Source organism: Lolium perenne, chromosome 3 (assembly GCF_019359855.2).
Source record: "Lolium perenne isolate Kyuss_39 chromosome 3, Kyuss_2.0, whole genome shotgun sequence".
NCBI classification, from domain to species: Eukaryota; Viridiplantae; Streptophyta; class Magnoliopsida; order Poales; family Poaceae; genus Lolium; species Lolium perenne.
Window position 1 is genome coordinate 56148300 of NC_067246.2, and position 22833 is coordinate 56171132.

The 22833-nt window shown below is 45.1% G+C and overlaps 1 protein-coding gene and 1 long non-coding RNA gene across 2 annotated transcripts in view; both read right to left on the reverse strand.

Annotated features, from left to right (window-relative positions):
* Positions 1 to 22833, reverse strand: part of LOC127341190 (DEAD-box ATP-dependent RNA helicase 14) — a 37432-nt gene that overhangs the window by 6435 nt on the left and 8164 nt on the right. The gene's annotated exons all lie outside the window — the stretch shown is intronic.
* On the reverse strand, positions 2266 to 3679 carry LOC139837522 (uncharacterized). Its single transcript, XR_011754012.1, has 2 exons — positions 3593 to 3679; positions 2266 to 3287 (listed from the first exon to the last, which is right to left on the reverse strand). It is a non-coding gene; the product is annotated as an uncharacterized lncRNA (long non-coding RNA).

Here is a 22833-nt window from a genome sequence, read left to right on the forward strand (position 1 = left end):
AATGTATTATTCTCTCATAAAACGAGGGTGCCGCAAACATAGGTATAAATAAAGAAATACTTCTTTTCTAATTAGTCCAAACAACATTTTAATATTCATAAATATATATATAGAGACGACCCTAAATCCTAGCCTTATGTGTCAAAAGCACATGCATCAAGCATGTGCACATGCACGTTCCACATAATTGTACATTGTTTAAAAACTTATTTGTACAAACTCCATAAATTTACTTCAGCTTAAATTAAATTAGGGAATTATTATCTGTTTGCTGTCACAATAGTTTATACACACATATTCATCTGAAATGAAATAGCATAAATTTCACCAAATATGAAATTTCCTTACATACCATGGTTATAATTCTGAACCAAAATAACTAACTGGTTAGGGCCTCTCCAAGGGGCAACGCAAACGGACGCTGAGCGACCGTTTGCGTCCGCTTGGGCCGAAAATACGTCTGGTACCACCTCCAGCGGGACGACGCATAGTGACCGGCCATCCGCGGCGACGCAAACGTGGCCCAAACGTGTCCATCGATATTTTTCATCATATCGTCCGCCCGATCCTCGCACGGGCCCGCCTGGCGGGGGCACAACTTCTTCGACTTCTGCGATTTTTGTTACGGGCGGCATGCTGTACTCTTTCTAGGGCCACGTAAATGGCGCGCCTCGTCTTCTGCGAGCGTGCGTAGCTGGGCGGCGTCCCAGTGGCAGGACATTGAAGGCAAGATGGCGTTCGAGCCTCTTAAAGGGACGATGCTGGCGCCCATTTACTCGACCACACCATTGCCAGAGCCCACACTATCCACCCGACCGACGCCATGGGGAAGAAATGCTGGCCGTTCCGCAAGACCAAGAACGACCACGAGGCTAGCGGCTCGCGGTCCGGCAAGAAGCCACGGGTCGGGCGGTACGTCCGCATCGAGCTCGCGCACCGGCTTTCGGAGGAAAAATGGCCGGTACCATGGCCGGACGCAAACCTTCCTGGAGGGGGCTGGTACCTCAACTCGAGGCGCATGCCGGTCCCCCCCCCCCATGCCGCGCGAGGGCCGAGAGCGGCGGGACGACGTGTGCCGCCGTCGAGCGATCTTGCCGCCGGATCTCCGGGAAGATCAGGCGTACGCGCTCAACACCTACAACTGGATCTCTTTCAGGACTTGGGAGTTCGACGCGCGCCGCCGCGCTGGCTACCTCGGCGACGTCGCCTACTTCGACCGCGAGATCACCGCGGAAGAAGAAGAGAACGACCAGGAGGACGCGGACGAGGACGCGAGCATGGCAGAGTACGACCACGACGACGGTGGGCTGACGTGGGATCCGGAGAGCCAGCCACCGGACAATACCGAGGAGGAGGCCATTGCCATGGCACTGGCCAACAGCGAGCTCGACGAGCTCAACGAGCTCGCTTTGTGGGACGGGCTCACAATCCAGCTCTACGAGTCCGCGCTCGCGCATGGGAGACCGACGACTCCTCTGGCCACGCCGACGCGTTCCAAGGACCGCGCTCCGGCCTGGGATCCCTGGCCACCTTCACCACAGCCTCCTGCGCAGGCGACGGCCGGCCGCAGTTGCCGCAGCCTGCCCTACCTCCTCCACTGTCGGCGTACCAGTTTTCATGGCCGACGCCGGAGTTCATCGACCTCGTCAGCATCGACGACCAGCAGTCCCTACTTTTACCACGCCTTTATGGCTTTTTTATGTTTTTTATTATTGTAAATTATAATTTTATGAATGAAAAAAATTATGCGTCGTGCCGCTGAAGCCACCCCGACGCAAACGGACGCGCGGACGATTTTGACCATTTTGACTGACGCAAACGGACGTGACGGCGTCCGAAATGCGTTCGCCCCCTTAGGAGCTCTGTTGCGGTGGACTCTACCAAAGAACCCTGGCTCCTAATCTCCTATAAAAACTGAAACAACATGGGCCAATCATTAATTTACTACACAAAAAAGCTACAGCTTCATGTTCTCTTGACTGGACATACAATCGCTGAATTACCAACCAATTAACTTTGTATGTCCATACAACACAATTGTTGATGTGAAAACTACTTCCCACTAAAACGGTGGTGGGTGTACTTGTGACACTGGCACCTGCATAAAACAGTATACGTTGTGGAAATTCTTTAGCGATCATGTAACATTTGCAACAGAAAACCCTTAGTGATGATTAATCATCAAAAGAAAATCTGCATAGGAAATCTGTGATTGAAAAATGCACATGAACTAAATGTCTACTATTTCTAGTAAAGCATATAATCTTGTACTTCTGGAAGCAGACTCAGATATACATCAATTAATTAACTTTACATTTCGAAATCTATTAATAGTTCACAGGAATATCAACGCCAAAACAAAATAAGCTGGAGTCCTGAGATGATAAAATTTCATAACAGAAAGAGAATAACATTAGAAAGAAATATAAAAACACATGTCAACACATGTCCACACTTCTATCGTGAACAAGATCTGATGTATAGCACTTGCAGCTAACACCAGTACTATGGTCACCCCATCCATGGTCGCCTAGCTAAATATCAGTATAGCACAACCCTGGTCTTTATCCAACGGAACCAGAGTCGCCAACATCTCCTCCAGCAACTCGTGAGTGACCTAAAACAACGCGCACTTCAATGTAAGAATGTGCAACATAATCATTTTTGTCAAGGATACATGTAAACTCAGCTAAAAAAAGGATACATGTAAACTTAATGACATGTCATTAAAAAGAAAAACTACCCCTCCATAATATTTGTCGTGTTTTAGTTCAAATTTTAACTGAAACCACGAAATGTATTATGGATCAGAGGGACTAACACCTGTACACATTTCTCACCATGAAAGAAAAACCCTAACATAGTAGCATCGAGACCCCTGAGCAAATATGTTGTATATGCCTACAATGTCATGATACATCATATTCATTGCTAAAAAACAATGATCACATTTAAATTTAGGATAGAGGTTGACAACTTAAATGTAAAGGTAAATAAACTTGAACAAAGCAATAAGCTCAAAAAACGTAAAGGTTTATGCTACAAAAAAATATTGGTCAATATATACGTTTCACCACGGAATAGTGCAGACAAGTTGAAAAGCTCAGACAAAATCGCACCAACGGCCAAGAAATAAAGCAGTCGACAGAGCCAAGAAATAAAGCAACAATAAAAGAAGCATGAGAATTAAATGTCTTGTTGTAGTGAAACGGTCTGATCATCGCGCCGTACGGCTAAGCCATCATGCTCATCACAGGTAGCAGCCACATTGATTATTGGTTTGTTATCTGGATATTAAGATCATAATCAGACACAAATTTTAACACAAGCACCGAATTATGTGAAATGAACATGAGTACAAATTACAAGCTCTAGGAAAATGCAAGAAATTTCTACCAAATAGGGAAAAATCATGCATTCAGGTTATATACCATCTAACACAAGCACAACCATCTCCACCAGATCTAAGGATTTTAAACAAGCTATCTTAGCTTCACACCAAAATCGCACCTTTCACTGGTTTCAATGTGGACATGAATGCTCTCACTATATTTTGTAGCACCTCTTAAACTTCAGAAGGGTAAAAAATTACCTAACACAAGTAAGAGGTGAAAGACCTCCGCGTCTCCTTCACACATGGCAACCCGCTAGTGGCCATCACACAAACCCATGGCCACGGTGTCAACACCCGGATTTTTAAGTCCGAATGCCTATTATGTCATACATCGCAATCCCAGGAATATTGTTGTTGCGAGGCATAATAGTTAAGTATCATAGTCATCATTCATTACAAACCATAAGTCTTACAAATTGGAATCACATGATCCATATTACACGAATAGTTGATCTATTGATCAACGAACAAACACAAGTTCATAGTTCAACATAGCGGAAGCGTAAGATACAAGGACTCTCTAGTCCACAGGCCAACGCTTGACGTCGGAAGGCGCTTAGTTGTCGTAGGCGTCCTGCTGGTCATCTCCTTGTTCATCTTCATACTCTGGCCATTTGAATAGCCAGGGACAAAGCCGTGAGTACGTTGAGTACTCGCAAACTAATACTAATGTAAGTGCTAAACATTCTAGTAAGGTTGGCTAAGCTCTAGTTTATTTGCATAAAGCTAGTTTTAGTTCACAAAGTTTTGAGAAAAGCTTACTCAAGTGCTAACTAACTCAAGTGGGAACATTAGTGTCATTCCCACCATTCAAGTGGTGATTTCAATTCAATCCACCACAAGTCATTTCACCATCATCTTTCAACATCATTTTCAAAGATATGACATCGAAAACTGTATGGCCCTTCCAACCGTCCGTAATCGTGGACGCGGCTATTCGAATAGATTTACACTCTGCAGAGGTTGCACACTTGTGCCACAACATTTGATTTCATCCGTCGGGATTTCCCCGAATCATCGTAACACAGTACGCGGATCATCAACCATAACCTTTCACTTACGAATCCTAGTATGAGCACCTCTCCCCATGAGCTTGGCCTCCCAGTGAAGACAGACAGTCGGCCTGGAAACTGCACAGGGCTTGGGCCGGACATTCACCTCATTTCGCATCATATCGTATCGTTTCTTTTGTGGTAGAGGCAGCTTTCGGCATAACCCCGATGACGCTTGTTTAGAGGGAACCCATACTAAGACGCATAAACTTCCAGTTAAGCCCTACCCATAATCAGGTATTGTGGGGGTACTTGATAATTGGAAAGGTATCGCATTCAAACCAACATCATGTTTTATCAAAAATCATCATCTTCTCTTGGTCATATTCACCTTCAAAAATCATTCAATGGAATGCATCTTCATTCCAAGGTTTAAAAATCCTTTCAAAATTCACATGGTTCCCATCTAGAGTAGTCAAGTTTTAATTCTTTAGCACTAGCTCTAATTCATGAGGGGTGCTAACTTGCTTTGCTTTGGGAAGACTAACCCACTACTCTAGGACTCAACTTGTACTTTGACCAAAGTTAACTATAAAAGTAACTCATTTAGAAAACAAGTAACAACTTGTAAAGTAAAAACTTGGGATGGGTTCATATAAGAAAAGGTAAGAACATGGGGCCTTGCCCCAAGGGGCTTTGCACTTTGCAAGAATAATAGCTTGCATTGGTAGTAGCTTGCATAGTAATTTAGCTTGCCTTGGTAGTTCTCAAACTGTTCCTCCTCTTCCTCCTGGTAGCAACCTTCTTCTTCGGCGTACTCTCCGGTGCTACCGTCTAAATTGGAATACGAGTATAATTACTCACTAATTCAATGGCTATTCCACACATCGCAAATAAACACACAAACTACTCTATGCACACAAAATAAATAAACTAGGGTGCATGGGTTGTGGGGTTTAAATAGAATTTGTATTCCATATGTAAATGATAGTTTCCATAGGGTTCTTGAGAAATAATTTCCTCTCATTGAAATCTTCTTAAGATTTAATTTCTCCAACAATCATGGATGAACTCATATTGACCCAAGTCAAATGTTCATCATCATCATCATTTGGGAAAATGATTTAAATGAGGTGGATCACCTCATACCATTTAAATAACACTACCTTTGATTTAAATCTCAAGAAATTCATATAAGGGAGTTTGGAACCAGGGGTCCAAACATCCCATGAATCCATGTGAGACAAGTTTAAGTGAAGTGTAAGACTTCACACAAATTAACTTTAATATTTTTGGACAATATCAACTAGTTAAACTAGTCAAAATATCCATTCATTAAACCATGGCATGATCATGCAAAGTGACCACACCATTTTATTGCATAAACAATTAGTGTAAGTCAAATTTGAGCTATTAGAGTTGGAATTAACTTAATATCTATTTTGGTTGATTTTTGAGAATTATTTGAATAGGGAAAAGTCCCTGCCTTGTTATTTTTGTCACATTAATTCTACAAAGAAATTGACCATGAGGCCAGGGGCATGTTGTAGAGAATTTCAGTGGCTTTCTAACAATATAAAATTCACTAAATTTGGTTTAGCCAATTTGAAATGGTTGAATTTCAAAGTTTGGGCAGTATTGGAATTTATTTGAAATAATTAAACTGGTTTTGAATTTAACAGGCCGGCGGGAAAAGCTAATTGGGCCAAACGGTTTGAAAACGGCCCGAGCCAGCCCACCACGGTCCAGTGCCGCGCGGGCTGCCTGACAGGGTGGGGTCCGCCTGTCAGCGGCTCATCTAACCCGAATCGGTACGTTTTAAAGTGAGGCGTTGGATTAGAAGTGAATCCGACGGTCGAGGTTCATCGTCTTCTCCGACGAGAACCCGATGCTCTGGCGGCGGACCTAGGGGGTCGGAGGGCTAACCAGTGCTCCAGCGAGGGATGGCAGTGTGCGTGGTGAAGTTGTGGACGACGGCGGAGCTCCTGGTACCAGCGGCTCCTCCTGGAACAGCTCCAATCGACGGCGGCGACCTCCGGGTACGGGCGGCTCCGATCTTCAAATTGGAGCAGCTCCGGCAACGATCGAGTGGGTGGAGCGGTGGTGGCGAAGCAGTGAGAGGTGGGGAGTGAGCTGGTGTGCTTGGTTTGGTCCAGGGAACGCTCTATTTATAGGATTGAGCAAGGGGTGCGGGCAGTGATGCGGGCGACATGGGCGCGGTGTCTCCGGCGAGCTAGTGAGCTAGGCGAGGGCGTGGCGCTGTTCTGCGGTTCCTGGCGAGTCTAACGGCAGCGACAGCTTGGTCGGGGGAGGCTTGGTTGGGTCGCGTTGTTTCCACGATGGCCGCGGCGGTGGCGGGATCTTCTTCCCCGTCTACGGCGGCGGCGGTCCAGGGTCTTGTCGTGGCCATGTCTGGCGATGTCGTGGTGGCGTGGTGATGCTCAACGGCTAGTCAGCGGGGCCAGGGCGAACGCGAGATGGTGGCGCGGCGCGTGGCCAGTGGGTGCCCGCGGTGTGCACACGCGCGACGCGAGCGGCGTCCAGGGCGCGTTCTGGGCGCGCGATCTCCGGCGAGCTACGGCGTCTATCTCAACGATGGCCGGTGCTAGGTGGTGTAGGAGTGTGCGGTGGCGAGTGTGGGCGCCAGGGCCAGGGGTGGCGAGCAAGGATGAGAGGGGGAGAAGAACATGGCCGGCATGGGCCGGCATGGCCATGTCTTGCTTGTTCTCTCTCCCTCCCTAGGGTTTCTATGCTGGGGTTAGTGAGAGAGGGAACCAGGGGACCATTTAGAATAGGTTGGGGTAGGTTAGTTAGAGTAGAATCACTATTTGCAATAGTGTGCAAATAGTGCCATATTTTGGAAATTACAAAATTGTCCAAATTTGAAATAATTCAAAAGGTGAAAGTTTTTGAAATGTGAGTGTTGAGATAAGTTGTAAAAGACCAGAGGCGATTGGAGGTGGTGGTGGAAAAATTTGAATTCAAAGATTGGCCAAAATGGCTAAGTGGAGATTGTTGCACTTGTTAAAAAGTTAAGACTTTGGACGAGCATAGCTATTGATCCAAGGTGAATTTGGCAGGGTGATCTTCATCAAAGTTGTTCACCTTGATGTTGACTTTGAAATGGTGCAAAGAGTTAGCAAGAATTGGTTTGGGAACATTGAATTGCAGGGGCTCAAAGTGGTGATCAGACTATAATTGTCAAAATGGACCATTATCCTATGTGAGGGGGAATTGTGTTTGGATTTCATTTGAATTGTGCAACCTTGGTTCCAAAAGTTGTAATAAGTGTTTAATAACATTATCCAACTAATGGTGAAGACCAAATAGGTCTAGGGTCAAGATTTATAAAAATGCCATAGAGCATATGTGAGGGTTTTTAGGGTTTTGCAAATATTGGAATTTCTTCCTCTTTGATTTATTTGGTTGGTGATCTTCATTGGATCACACTAGGGTTTTAGAGCATATCAAATACAAGTAAAAGCAATCATCATGGCATATCACTCAAATGCACAAGTCCTATGCATGGTACTATATGCAAAAGAAAAGTTTTTGTTGGTTTGAAATTTTGGGTTTCTGGATTTCTCTAACTTTCTTTTTATTGAAATTTGGGGTGTTACAAACCCTTCCCCCTTACAAAAGATCTCGTCCCGAGATCGAAAAGAAAGTTAGGTACTAAAGAGATCTGGGTACTCCTTCTTCATGAAGTCTTCGCGTTCCCAGGTGGCTTCATCCTCGGTATGATTGCTCCATTGGATCTTCAGAAACTTGATGCTTCGGGTGCGGGTGGTTCGGTAAGCTTCTTCCAATATGCGAATCGGCACTTCGCGATAAGTCAGATCCTTGTTGATATCTACCGATCTGTGATCGATGTTCTTGAACACTTCGGTTTTCTCTGGGACTTCCAGGCATTTCCGGAGAAGTGAGATGTGAAACACGTCGTGCACAGCCGACATCTCTTCAGGCAACTCTAGTTGATAAGATACTTCACCTCGGCGGCTAAGGACTTAGAAAGGTCCAACATAGCGAGGTGCAAGCTTTCCTTTCAATTGGAACCTTTGCATTCCTTTCAAGGGGGATACTTTGAGATAGACGAAATCTCCGATCTCAAAGGTCATCTCCCGACGTCTCTTGTCGGCGTAGCTCTTCTGTCTAGATTGCGCAGTCTTGAGGTACTCGCGGATCTTGTGGACTTTCTCTTCGGCTTCACGAAGAACATCTGGGCCGAAAACTTGGCTCTCTCCGACTTCTGACCAGTTCAGGGGGGTACGGCACTTCCTTCCGTACAAGGCTTCAAAGGGGGCCATCTGTAGGCTGGCTTGGTAACTATTGTTGTAAGAGAATTCTGCGTAAGGTAGGCAGTCTTCCCACTTGGATCCGTATTCCAGTACGCACGCTCTAAGCATGTCTTCCAGTATCTGATTTACTCTCTCAGTCTGTCCGTCGGTCTGAGGGTGATAGGCGGTGCTGAAATTTAGGCGAGTGCCTAGTCCTTCATGCACTTTCTGCCAGAACCTTGAGGTGAACTGGGATCCTCTATCTGACACTATCGATTTGGGGGTTCCGTGTAGAGCGACTATCCTGGAGATGTAAAGTTCAGCTAACTTGGGGCCTTGATAGGTGGTTTTGACGACGATGAAATGGGCGACTTTGGTCAATCTATCGACCACTACCCATATGGAATCATTGCCTTTGCTGGATTTGGGCAGTCCGGTGATAAAGTCCAGTCCTACGGAGTCCCATTTCCATTCCGGAATCTGAAGGGGTTGCAACAGTCCGGCGGGTCGTTGGTGTTCTGCTTTGACTCTCTGACAGATGTCACACTTAGCGATATAGCTACCGATCTCTCTCTTCATTCCGTGCCACCAAAATTGTTCTTTCAGGTCCTGGTACATCTTGGTACCTCCGGGGTGGATTGAATAAAGGGTGTCATGGGCTTCTTGCAGAATGACTTGTTTCAAGTCAGAGTCCGATGGTACGCAGAGACGTTCTTTGTACCAAAGCACTCCGGCTTCGTCTACAGTGAATCCGGGGGCTTTTCCTTCGGCTATCTGTTTCTTGATTCCGTCAATGCTAGCGTTGTCCTTCTGGGCTTCCTTGATCTGACCAACCAAGGTGGGTTGCAGTTCTATGCTGGCTAGGAATCCTTCACTCACAAGTTCAAGTCTGAACTGTTCAAACTCTTGGTGCAAACTGGGCTGTTCGGTTGCGAGCATGGAGTTCAACTGACACGGCAGTCGACTCAAAGCATCCGCTACCACATTGGCCTTGCCGGGGTGGTAGTGAATCTCCATGTCGTAATCCTTGATCAATTCGATCTATCAGCGTTGTCTCATGTTCAACTCTTTCTGGGTGAAAATAGATTTGAGGCTTTTGTGGTCGGAGTAGATCTCGCATCGATTACCCATGAGGTAATGACGCCAAACCTTCAAGGCTAAGACCACGGCTGCAAGCTCGAGGTCATGGGTTGGGTAATTCTGTTCATGTTGCTTGAGTTGTCTTGAAAGATAGGATACAACCTTTCCTTCTTGCATAAGCACGCATCCAAGTCCAGTCTTGGAGGCGTCGCAATATACGTCAAAGGGCTTTGCGATATCTGGCATGATCAGGATTGGGGCTGTTGTCAGTCTACTCTTGAGCTGTTGAAAGCTCTCTTCGCATTTGTCGGTCCACTCAAACTTTCTGTCCTTTTTCAGCAGTTGGGTCATTGGTCGAGCGATGCTCGAAAAACCTTCTACAAATCTGCGGTAGTATCCGGCTAATCCAAGAAAAGAGCGGACCTCGGTTTGTGTGGTTGGGGCTTTCCATTCCATAACAGTTTTGATCTTGGCAGGATCTACGGCAATTCCTCCTGCAGACAAGATGTGTCCGAGGAATCCCACTTCTTCCAGCCAAAACTCACACTTGCTAAACTTAGCATACAACTGGTGCTGTCTAAGGGTTTCAAGGACAATCTCCAAATGCTGTTCATGTTCCTCTTCGGACTTGGAGTAGACGAGAATGTCGTCGATGAAAACAACGACAAACTTGTCCAAAAAGTTCATGAAGATCTTATTCGTGAGATTCATGAAATAAGCGGGGGCATTGGTCAGTCCAAACGACATGACGTTGTACTCATACAACCCATATCTGGTGGTGAAGGCAGTTTTTGGAATGTCAGTGGCTCGGATCTTCAGTTGGTGGTATCCAGTTCTAAGGTCAATCTTGGAGAAAACTCGGGATCCGGTGAGTTGGTCAAACAAGTCTTCGATCTTGGGTAAGGGATATTTGTTTTTGATGGTGACATCGTTAAGCTTACGATAGTCCGTGCATAAACGATTTGCACCATCCTTCTTGTCGACAAACAAGACGGGGGATCTTCAGGGGGATGCACTTGGTCTAATCAAACCTTTGGCTAACATGTCATCTATTTGCTTCTTCAGCTCCACAAGTTCGGCTGCGTTCATGCTGTAGGCTCTCTGGGCGATGGGTCCAGTTCCGGGGATTAACTCGATGATAAACTCGATATCCCGATCCGGGGGCATACCGGGTAGATCATCTGGAAACACATCAGGGTAGCGACAAACGACCCTGATTTGATCCAGAGTTGGCTTGGATACACTTTGGTTGCAGGTGAATTTCCTGGGTAGTTTTTCAGAAACGTGCTCAACTACGATACCGGTGCTGCTAGTCATGGTTATGGCTTTCTTGGCACAGTCTATCAATCCATTGTGCTTGGACATCCAGTCCATTCCTAGGACAACTTCCAGACCTTTGGTTCCAAGTATGATTAGATTTGCAAAGAAATCTACATCATGGATTTTGATTGGCACATTTTTGCAAAATTTTCTGGCTTTGGTGGTTGATCCGGGGATTTGAACTATCATAACATGCTTCAAACTGAGGGGTTGAATTTTACTTGTTGATGTAAAATCTTCGGTGACAAAGGAATGAGATGCACCAGAATCAAACAACACTCTAGCAGGGGTGTGGTTGACAGAAAACATACCCAGCACAACATCTGGTGCTTCCTGGGCTTCTTCGGCGTTCATGTGGTAGAGACGGCCGTTGCGGTTGTTGGGTTGTTGGGGACGAACTTCTTGCCGGTGGAGACACGGCGTTGCTGCTGAGCAGGGGCAGCGGTGTTGCCGGCGAGCTTGGCAAGACGCTTGGGACACTCGTTGGAGTAGTGCCCCACTACACCACACTCATAACAAGTGATAGTGCTCTTGTCCTTCTTGTTCGCAACGGGAATGGCATTGCTTCCGGTTCTGGGGTTGGTGTTGGGGTTGGTGTTGTTAGGGGCTCGGGGTGGAGCGCGGTTGTAGTTGTTGTTGTAGCCTCCCGGCTTGGAGTTTCCTCCACTCCGGTTCTGATAACCGGGGCGAGAGTTCTGCATCGGGGGTTTGTTGTGTCTCGGAGTGAAACCTCCGCTTGAGCTAGGGCGAAACTTTTGGGGGTGGCTTGATCCACTCTGATTGGCCATGCGGCGCTTGCGGTTCTCATTGGCTTGGTTTAACTTGCCCTCCATCTGGATGGCGGAGTCAACAAGGGCTTCGAGGTCGGCGAAGGGGATGTTGACGAGGACAGTCTGCATCTCATCATGCAGTCCGTTCAGGAATCTCTCCTTCCTCTTCTCAACGGTGTCGGGCCTCATCAGGGGCATACCTTGACAAGGTGAGAAACTTGTCGCGGTATTCAACCACCGTCATGCGACCTTGTTTCAGTTCACGGAATTCATCCCTCATCTTCTTGATAAGACCCGGGGGTACATGGTACTTGCTGAACTTGAGTTTGAAATCCTCCCAAGTCATGAATTGACCTCCGTTCATGGCACGGGTGCTTGTCCACCAAGCGCGAGCTGGTCCAGCGAGATAGTGAGTGGCGAACAACACCTTCTCGTTGGCTTCCACTCCAGCTACTTCCAGATTGTTCTCCATAGTCTGGAGCCAATCGTCGGCGTCGAGGGGCTCCTCGGTCTTGCTAAACACCGGAGGATTGGTGTTTTGGAAGTTCTTGAGCTTGGATCCGGGGTGGTCATGATTTCCATGGCCTTGGTTGGCGATGTTCTGCAAGGCGATGAGGTTGGCTTGGCGCTCGGCTCTTTCAGTTTCCCGGTCGGCAAGCAGGGTTTGCAGAAGTTGCAGCATCGCGTCGTTGGTGCGATTCGGAGGGGCCATCTGAAGATGTAGCAGATTATGAGATGAGAGGGAACATTCTATGGTTCATTTTGGTTAAGTTTGAAAAGCATTTGAAAAACTGGTAATCTTTTCATGACAAACATAACATTCATTCATGCAACACATAGTACAAACTACACACATACTCCAATGGTTTTAAGAACCATTCTCATGCTACGATACAAAGGACGGGATACAACTCACACCTACTATAAGTGAACTAGTGCAACTACTCCTCATCATCGATATCGATCGGAACGTAGTCATCAAGTCCTGCCTCTAGGAACTCGTAGTCCTCCTCCTCGGTGTTCTCGTCCTCCTCAAAGTTGTCGTCATCGCTCAGAAAGGCGTCTCCTCCCTGAATATCGATGCCTCCATCGTCATCCTCCAGCTGACGAATCTGATCCTCCTGGGCCTTGGCAGTGGCCTCAAGTGACGCGATCCGGGCGCGAAGGCGGCGAATCGTAGCGTCCTTCTTGGCACGCTGCTGGCGAAGGTTCCTGCGGTCGTTGTTGAGTAGCTTGATCGCCTCACCCTGCTCGGTGATGTGAGCATGGGTCTGGTTCGCGTAAGCGCGAGAGGCGTCGAGGTCCCTCTGAGTCTGGTAGAGCATGAAGTCCAAGTGATCCACATGGTGCCTCAACTGGGGGTGCAGTGGCACATCCATGGGTCTTCTGTCAGAGTTACGCCTCGCGAGATGCGCAAAGCGTTCCTCACGAAGTGCTTCCGCATTCTGTCCGCACAGACGAGCAAGTGCTTCCTGGAGAGCACGTGCAAGCCCGTCGAGCCAGTTGCTTTCCCTGAAAGAGAAAAGGATCCTCTCCGAGGTGGGAGGCTCCAGCTTGCCCCTCAAGTCAGTGGTGATAACCCACTTCAGTTCCCCTCCCGGCTGGTCGTCCACCTGAATCCCGTGAAACTCGGGGTGTGGGCGGCCAAGGTGATCCGACAGGGAGTCGAGGTCATGCTCGAAGATCAAGCTTCCTCCGTTCCCAAGTTGGTAAAACTTGGTGTTGAGGGGTTCATTCGGCTCCATCTGAAAGAGAATTGGATGAGTAAGTTAGAGAGTGCAAAGTGTGGCAAAATTTTAAGTTGATTCAAAACATGATTCATCCAATTTTGGCAAAGTCTCAAAGACAAGAGTGTAGTAAATTTTCACAAATAGTTTCTTTCATTTGATTTCCAAGTTAAATTTTTCAGAACGCCCATTCTAACTAAGGTCTTCTAAGGTCAAACAATGGCTCTGATACCAACTTGTCAACACCCGGATTTTTAAGTCCGAATGCCTATTATGTCATACATCGCAATCCCAAGAATATTGTTGTTGCGAGGCATAATAGTTAAGTATCACAGTCATCATTCATTACAAACCATAAGTCTTACAAATTGGAATCACATGATCCATATTACACGAATAGTTGATCTATTGATCAACGAACAAACACAAGTTCATAGTTCAACATAGCGGAAGCGTAAGATACAAGGACTCTCTAGTCCACAGGCCAACGCTTGACGTCGGAAGGCGCTTAGTTGTCGTAGGCGTCCTGCTGGTCATCTCCTTGTTCATCTTCATACTCTGGCCATTTGAATAGCCAGGGACAAAGCCGTGAGTATGTTGAGTACTCGCAAACTAATACTAATGTAAGTGCTAAACATTCTAGTAAGGTTGGCTAAGCTCTAGTTTATTTGCATAAAGCTAGTTTTAGTTCACAAAGTTTTGAGAAAAGCTTACTCAAGTGCTAACTAACTCAAGTGGGAACATTAGTGTCATTCCCACCATTCAAGTGGTGATTTCAATTCAATCCACCACAAGTCATTTCACCATCATCTTTCAACATCATTTTCAAAGATATGACATCGGAAACTGTATGGCCCTTCCAACCGTCCGTAACCGTGGACGCGGCTATTCGAATAGGTTTACACTCTGCAGAGGTTGCACACTTGTGCCACAACATTTGATTTCATCTGTCGGGATTTCCCCGAATCATCGTAACACAGTACGCGGATCATCAACCATAACCTTTCACTTACGAATCCTAGTATGAGCACCTCTCCCCATGAGCTTGGCCTCCCAAAGTGAAGACAGATGATCGGCACAGGAACTGCACAGGGCTTGGGCCGGACATTCACCTCATTTCGCATCATATCGTATCGTTTCTTTTGTGGTAGAGGCAGCTTTCGGCATAACCCCGATGACGCTTGTTTAGAGGGAACCCATACTAAGACGCATAAACTTCCAGTTAAGCCCTACCCATAATCAGGTATTGTGGGGGTACTTGATAATTGGAAAGGTATCGCATTCAAACCAACATCATGTTTTATCAAAAATCACCATCTTCTCTTGGTCATATTCACCTTCAAAAATCATTCAATGGAATGCATCTTCATTCCAAGGTTTAAAAATCCTTTCAAAATTCACATGGTTCCCATCTAGAGTAGTCAAGTTTTAATTCTTTAGCACTAGCTCTAATTCATGAGGGGTGCTAACTTGCTTTGCTTTGGGAAGACTAACCCACTACTCTAGGACTCAACTTGTACTTTGACCAAAGTTAACTATAAAAGTAACTCATTTAGAAAACAAGTAACAACTTGTAAAGTAAAAACTTGGGATGGGTTCATATAAGAAAAGGTAAGAACATGGGGCCTTGCCCCAAGGGGCTTTGCACTTTGCAAGAATAATAGCTTGCATTGGTAGTAGCTTGCATAGTAATTTAGCTTGCCTTGGTAGTTCTCAAACTGTTCCTCCTCTTCCTCCTGGTAGCAACCTTCTTCTTCGGCATACTCTCCGGTGCTACCATCTAAATTGGAATACGAGTATAATTACTCACTAATTCAATGGCTATTCCACACATCGCAAATAAACACACAAACTACTCTATGCACACAAAATAAATAAACTAGGGTGCATGGGTTGTGGGGTTTAAATAGAATTTGTATTCCATATGTAAATGATAGTTTCCATAGGGTTCTTGAGAAATAATTTCCTCTCATTGAAATCTTCTTAAGATTTAATTTCTCCAACAATCATGGATGAACTCATATTGACCCAAGTCAAATGTTCATCATCATCATCATTTGGGAAAATGATTTAAATGAGGTGGATCACCTCATACCATTTAAATAACACTACCTTTGATTTAAATCTCAAGAAATTCATATAAGGGAGTTTGGAACCAGGGGTCCAAACATCCCATGAATCCATGTGAGACAAGTTTAAGTGAAGTGTAAGACTTCACACAAATTAACTTTAATATTTTTGGACAATATCAACTAGTTAAACTAGTCAAAATATCCATTCATTAAACCATGGCATGACCATGCAAAGTGACCACACCATTTTATTGCATAAACAATTAGTGTAAGTCAAATGTGAGCTATTAGAGTTGGAATTAACTTAATATCTATTTTGGTTGATTTTTGAGAATTATTTGAATAGGGAAAAGTCCCTGCCTTGTTATTTTTGTCACATTAATTCTACAAAGAAATTGACCATGAGGCCAGGGGCATGTTGTAGAGAATTTCAGTGGCTTTCTAACAATATAAAATTCACTAAATTTGGTTTAGCCAATTTGAAATGGTTGAATTTCAAAGTTTGGGCAGTATTGGAATTTATTTGAAATAATTAAACTGGTTTTGAATTTAACAGGCCGGCGGGAAAAGCTAATTGGGCCAAACGGTTTGAAAACGGCCCGAGCCAGCCCACCACGGTCCAGTGCCGCGCGGGCTGCCTGACAGGGTGGGGTTCGCCTGTCAGTGGCTCATCTAACCCGAATCGGTACGTTTTAAAGTGAGGCGTTGGATTAGAAGTGAATCCGACGGTCGAGGTTCATCGTCTTCTCCGACGAGAACCCGACGTTCTGGCGGCGGACCTAGGGGGTCGGAGGGCTAACCAGTGCTCCAGCGAGGGATGGCAGTGTGCGTGGTGAAGTTGTGGACGACGGCGGAGCTCCTGGTACCGGCGGCTCCTCCTGGAAGAGCTCCAATCGACGGCGGCGACCTCCGGGTACGGGCGGCTCCGATCTTCAAATTGGAGCAGCTCCGGCAACGATCGAGTGGGTGGAGCGGTGGTGGCGAAGCAGTGAGAGGTGGGGAGTGAGCTGGTGTGCTTGGTTTGGTCCAGGGAACGCTCTATTTATAGGATTGAGCAAGGGGTGCGGGGCAGTGATGCGGGCGACATGGGCGCGGCGTCTCCGGCGAGCTAGTGAGCTAGGCGAGGGCGTGGCGCTGTTCTGCGGTTCCTGGCGAGTCTAACAGCAGCGACAGCTTGGTCGGGGGAGGCTTGGTTGGGTCGCGTTGTTTCCACGATGGCCGCGGCGGTGGCGGGATCTTCTTCCCCGTCTACGGCAGCGGCGGTCCAGGGTCTTGTCGTGGCCATGTCTGGCGGTGTCGTGGTGGCGTGGTGATGCTCAACGGCTAGTCAGCGGGGCCAGGGCGAACGCGAGATGGTGGCGCGGCGCGTGGCCAGTGGGTGCCCGCGGTGTGCACACGCGCGACGCGAGCGGCGTCCAGGGCGCGTTCTGGGCGCGCGATCTCCGGCGAGCTACGGCGTCTATCTCGACGATGGCCGGTGCTAGGTGGTGTAGGAGTGTGCGGTGGCGAGTGTGGGCGCCAGGGCCAGGGGTGGCGAGCAAGGATGAGAGGGGGAGAAGAACATGGCCGGCATGGGCCGGCATGGCCATGTCTTGCTTGTTCTCTCTCCCTCCCTAGGGTTTCTATGCTGGGGTTAGTGAGAGAGGGAACCAGGGGACCATTTAGAATAGGTTGGGGTAGGTTAGTTAGAGTAGAATCACTATTTGCAATAGTGTGCAAATAGTGCCATATTTTGGAAATTACAAAATTGTCCAAATTTGAAATAATTCAAAAGGTGAAAGTTTTTGAAATGTGAGTGTTGAGATAAGTTGTAAAAGACCAGAGGCGATTGGAGGTGGTGGTGGAAAAATTTGAATTCAAAGATTGGCCAAAATGGCTAAGTGGAGATTGTTGCACTTGTTAAAAAGTTAAGACTTTGGACGAGCATAGCTATTGATCCAAGGTGAATTTGGCAGGGTGATCTTCATCAAAGTTGTTCACCTTGATGTTGACTTTGAAATGGTGCAAAGAGTTAGCAAGAATTGGTTTGGGAACATTGAATTGCAGGGGCTCAAAGTGGTGATCAGACTATAATTGTCAAAATGGACCATTATCCTATGTGAGGGGGAATTGTGTTTGGATTTCATTTGAATTGTGCAACCTTGGTTCCAAAAGTTGTAATAAGTGTTTAATAACATTATCCAACTAATGGTGAAGACCAAATAGGTCTAGGGTCAAGATTTATAAAAATGCCATAGAGCATATGTGAGGGTTTTTAGGGTTTTGCAAATATTGGAATTTCTTCCTCTTTGATTTATTTGGTTGGTGATCTTCATTGGATCACACTAGGGTTTTAGAGCATATCAAATACAAGTAAAAGCAATCATCATGGCATATCACTCAAATGCACAAGTCCTATGCATGGTACTATATGCAAAAGAAAAGTTTTTGTTGGTTTGAAATTTTGGGTTTCTGGATTTCTCTAACTTTCTTTTTATTGAAATTTGGGGTGTTACACACGGCATCCTCAAAACAGTAAATGTCCTCAAAACATATATAAGTATAGGACACATAGTAAAGATGAAGATGATAGGATTCCGTCGAAGTGGGCATCAGGGAGAGGCACTGATCTGGGGGCAAACTTCGGCTTGTCAACACAGTTGTCTTCCTTGGCATACAAGACTCAGATGTGTATCAAGTGGGGTTGTCTTCCTTGGCATACCAAACACAGATGTGTCCCAGACTCAAATTTTTATTATGTTACAAAGGAACATAAAACACACTTGAAATAAGCATAAGAGTGCAAGGGATAAATGGCATGAAAGTTTACTGTACCTACCCAAAATTGGCATCATTGTATAAGCAAAAGAGCAAAAAGGACAACACTTATAACTAAGAATTTAGTCCATGTACAGAAATAATAACTACAAGGAAATCTAGCTAAGGAAGATCATATCGTGAATAGAACAAATTATAATAGCTATTGAACGCAAGTGTGATGACGCGTAAAGCACACGCTCGTTGGGAACCCCAAGTGGAAGGTGTGATGCGTACAGCAGCAAGTTTCCCTCAGTAAGAAACCAAGGTTTATCGAACCAGTAGGAGTCAAGAAGCACGTTGAAGGTTGATGGCGGCGAGATGTAGTGCGGCGCAACACCAGGGATTCCGGCGCCAACGTGGAACCTGCACAACACAACCAAAGTACTTTGCCCCAATGAAACAGTGAGGTTGTCAATCTCACCGGCTTGCTGTAACAAAGGATTAACCGTATTGTGTGGAAGATGATTGTTTGCAGAAAACAGTAGAACAAGTATTGCAGTAGATTGTATTTCAGTAAAGAGAATTGGACCGGGGTCCACAGTTCACTAGAGGTGTCTCTCCCATAAGACAAACAGCATGTTGGGTGAACAAATTACAGTTGGGCAATTGACAAATAAAGAGAGCATGACCATGCACATACATATCATGATGAGTATAGTGAGATTTAATTGGGCATTACGACAAAGTACATAGACCGCCATCCAACTGCATCTATGCCTAAAAAATCCACCTTCAGGTTATCATCCGAACCCCCTCCAGTATTAAGTTGCTAACAACAGACAATTGCATTAAGTATTGTGCGTAATGTAACTAGTGACTACATCCTTGAACATAGCACTAATGTTTTATCCCTAGTGGCAACAGCACATCCATAACCTTAGAGGTTCTTGTCACCCCTCCAGATTCACGGAGACATGAACCCACTATCGAGCATAAATACTCCCTCTTGGAGTTACTAGCATCAACTTGGCCAGAGCATCTACTAATAACGGAGAGCATGCAAGATCATAAACAACACATAGATATAACTTTGATAATCAACATAACAAGTATTCTCTATTCATCGGATCCCAACAAACGCAACATATAGAATTACAGATAGATGATCTTGATCATGTTAGGCAGCTCACAAGATCCGACAATGATAGCACAATGGGGAGAAGACAACCATCTAGCTACTGCTATGGACCCATAGTCCAGGGGTAGACTACTCACACATCACACCGGAGGCGACCATGGCGGCGTAGAGTCCTCCGGGAGATGATTCCCCTCTCCGGCAGGGTGCCGGAGAAGCGATCTCCTCGGATCCCCCGAGATGGGATCGGCGTTGGCGGCGTCTCTGGAAGGTTTTCCGTATCGTGGCTCTCGGTACCGGGGGTTTCGTCACGGAGGCTATTTATAGGCGGAAGGGCAGGTCAAGAGGCGGCACGGGGCCCCACACCATAGGGCCGCGCCGCCAAGGGGGGCCGCGCCGCCTAGGGTGTGGCCCCCTCGTGGCCCCTCTTCGTCTCTCCTTCGGACTTCCGGAAGCTTCGTGGAAAAATAGGCCCCCGGGCTTTGATTTCGTCCAATTTCGAGAATATTTCCTTACTAGGATTTCTGAAACCAAAAACAGCAGAAAAACAAAGAATCGGCACTTCGGCATCTTGTTAATAGGTTAGTTCCGTAAAATGCACGAATATGACATAAAGTGTGCATAAAACATGTAGATAACATCAATAATGTGGCATGGAACATAAGAAATTATCGATACGTTGGAGACGTATCAGCATCCCTGCTTAGTTCTGCTTTCGTCCCGAGCAGGTAAAACGATAACACGTATAATTTCTGGAGTGACATGCCATCATAATCTTGATCATACTATTTGTAAAGCATATGTAGTGAATGCAGCGATCAAAACAATGTATATGACATGAGTAAACAAGTGAATCATAAAGCAAAGACTTTTCATGAATAGCACTTCAAGACAAGCATCAATAAGTCTTGCATAAGAGTTAACTCATAAAGCAATAATTCAAAGTAAAGGCATTGAAGCAACACAAAAGAAGATTAAGTTTCAGCGGTTGCTTTCAACTTGTAACATGTATATCTCATGGATATTGTCAACATAGAGTAATATAATAAATGCAATAGGCAAATATGTAGGAATCAATGCACAGTTCACACAAGTGTTTGCTTCTTGAGGTGGAGAGAAATAGGTGAACTGACTCAACATTGAAAGTAAAAGAATGGTCCTCATAGAGGAAAAGCATCGATTGCTATATTTGTGCTAGAGCTTTGATTTTGAAAACATGAAACAATTTTGTCAACGGTAGTAATAAAGCATATGCATCATGTAAATTATATCTTATAAGTTGTAAGCCTCATGCATAGTGTACTAATAGTGCCCGCACCTTGTCCTAATTAGCTTGGACTACCTGGATTATCACCGCAATACATATGCTTTAACCAAGTATCACAAAGGTACCTCTATGTCGCCTGTACAAAGGTCTAAGGAGAAAGCTCGCATTTGGATTTCTCGCTTTTGATTATTCTCAACTTAGACATCCATACCGGGACAACATAGACAACAGATAATGGACTCCTCTTTTAATGCTTAAGCATTCAACAACAATTAATTCTTTTCTCATTAGAGATTTGAGGATGTTTGTCCAAAACTGAAACTTCCACCATGGATCATGGCTTTAGTTAGCGGCCCAATGTTCTTCTCTAACAATATGCATGCTCAAACCATTCAACTCAGTGTAGATCGCCCTTACTTCAGACAAGACGAACATGCATAGCAACTCACATGAAATTCAACAATGAAAAGTTGATGGCGTCCCCGATAAACATGGTTATCGCACAACAAGCAACTTAATAAGAGATAAAGTGCATAATTACATATTCAATACCACAATAGTTTTTAAGCTATTTGTCCCATGAGCTATATATTGCAAAGGTGAATGATGGAATTTTAAAGGTAGCACTCAAGCAATTTACTTTGGAATGGCGGAAAATACCATGTAGTAGGTAGGTATGGTGGACACAAATGGCATAGTGGTTGGCTCAAGTATTTTGGATGCATGAGAAGTATTCCCTCTCGATACAAGGTTTAGGCTAGCATGGCTTATTTGAAACAAACACAAGGATGAACCGGTGCAGCAAAACTCACATAAAAGACATATTGAAAACATTATAAGACTCTACACCGTCTTCCTTGTTGTTCAAACTCAATACTAGAAATTATCTAGACCTTAGAGAAACCAAATATGCAAACCAAATTTTAGCATGCTCTATGTATTTCTTCATTAATGGGTGCAAAGCATATGATGCAAGAGCTTAATCATGAGCACAACAATTGCCAAGTATCACATTACCCAAGACATTAATAGCAATTACTACATGTATCATTTTCCAATTCCAACCATATAACAATTTAACGAAGGAGAAACTTCGCCATGAATACTATGAGTAGAAACCAAGGACATACTTGTCCATATGCTACAGCGGAGCGTGTCTCTCTCCCATAAAGTGAATGCTAGGATCCATTTTATTCAAACAAAACAAAAAACAAAAACAAACCGACGCTCCAAGAAAAAGCACATAAGATGTGATGGAATAAAAATATAGTTTCAGGGGAGGAACCTGATAATGTTGTCGATGAAGAAGGGGATGCCTTGGGCATCCCCAAGCTTAGACGCTTGAGTCTTCTTGATATATGCAGGGTTGAACCACCGGGGCATCCCCAAGCTTAGAGCTTTCACTCTCCTTGATCATGTTGCATCATACTCCTCTCTTGATCCTTGAAAACTTCCTCCACACCAAACTCGAAACAACTCATTAGAGGGTTAATGCACAATATAAATTGACATATTCAGAGGTGACACAATCATTCTTAACACTTCTGGACATTGCATAATGCTACTGGACATTAGTGGATCAAAGAAATTCATCCAACATAGCAAAAGAGGCAATGCGAAATAAAAGGCAGAATCTGTCAAAACAGAACAGTTCGTATTGACGAATTTTAAAATGGCACCAGACTTGCTCAAATGAAAATGCTCAAATTGAATGAAAGTTGCGTACATATCTGAGGATCATGCACGTAAATTGTCTTAATTTTCTGAGCTACCTACAGGGAGGTGGACTCAGATTCGTGACAGCAAAGAAATCTGGAACTGTGCAGTAATCCAAATCTAGTACTTACTTTTCTATCAACGGCTTAACTTGGCACAACAAAACACAAAACTAAGATAAGGAGAGGTTGCTACAGTAGTAAACAACTTCCAAGACACAAAATAAAAACAAAGTTCTGTAGGTAAAAACATGGGTTGTCTCCCATAAGCGCTTTTCTTTAACGCCTTTCAGCTAGGCGCAGAAAGTGTGTATCAAGTATTATCAAGAGACGAAGTGTCAACAT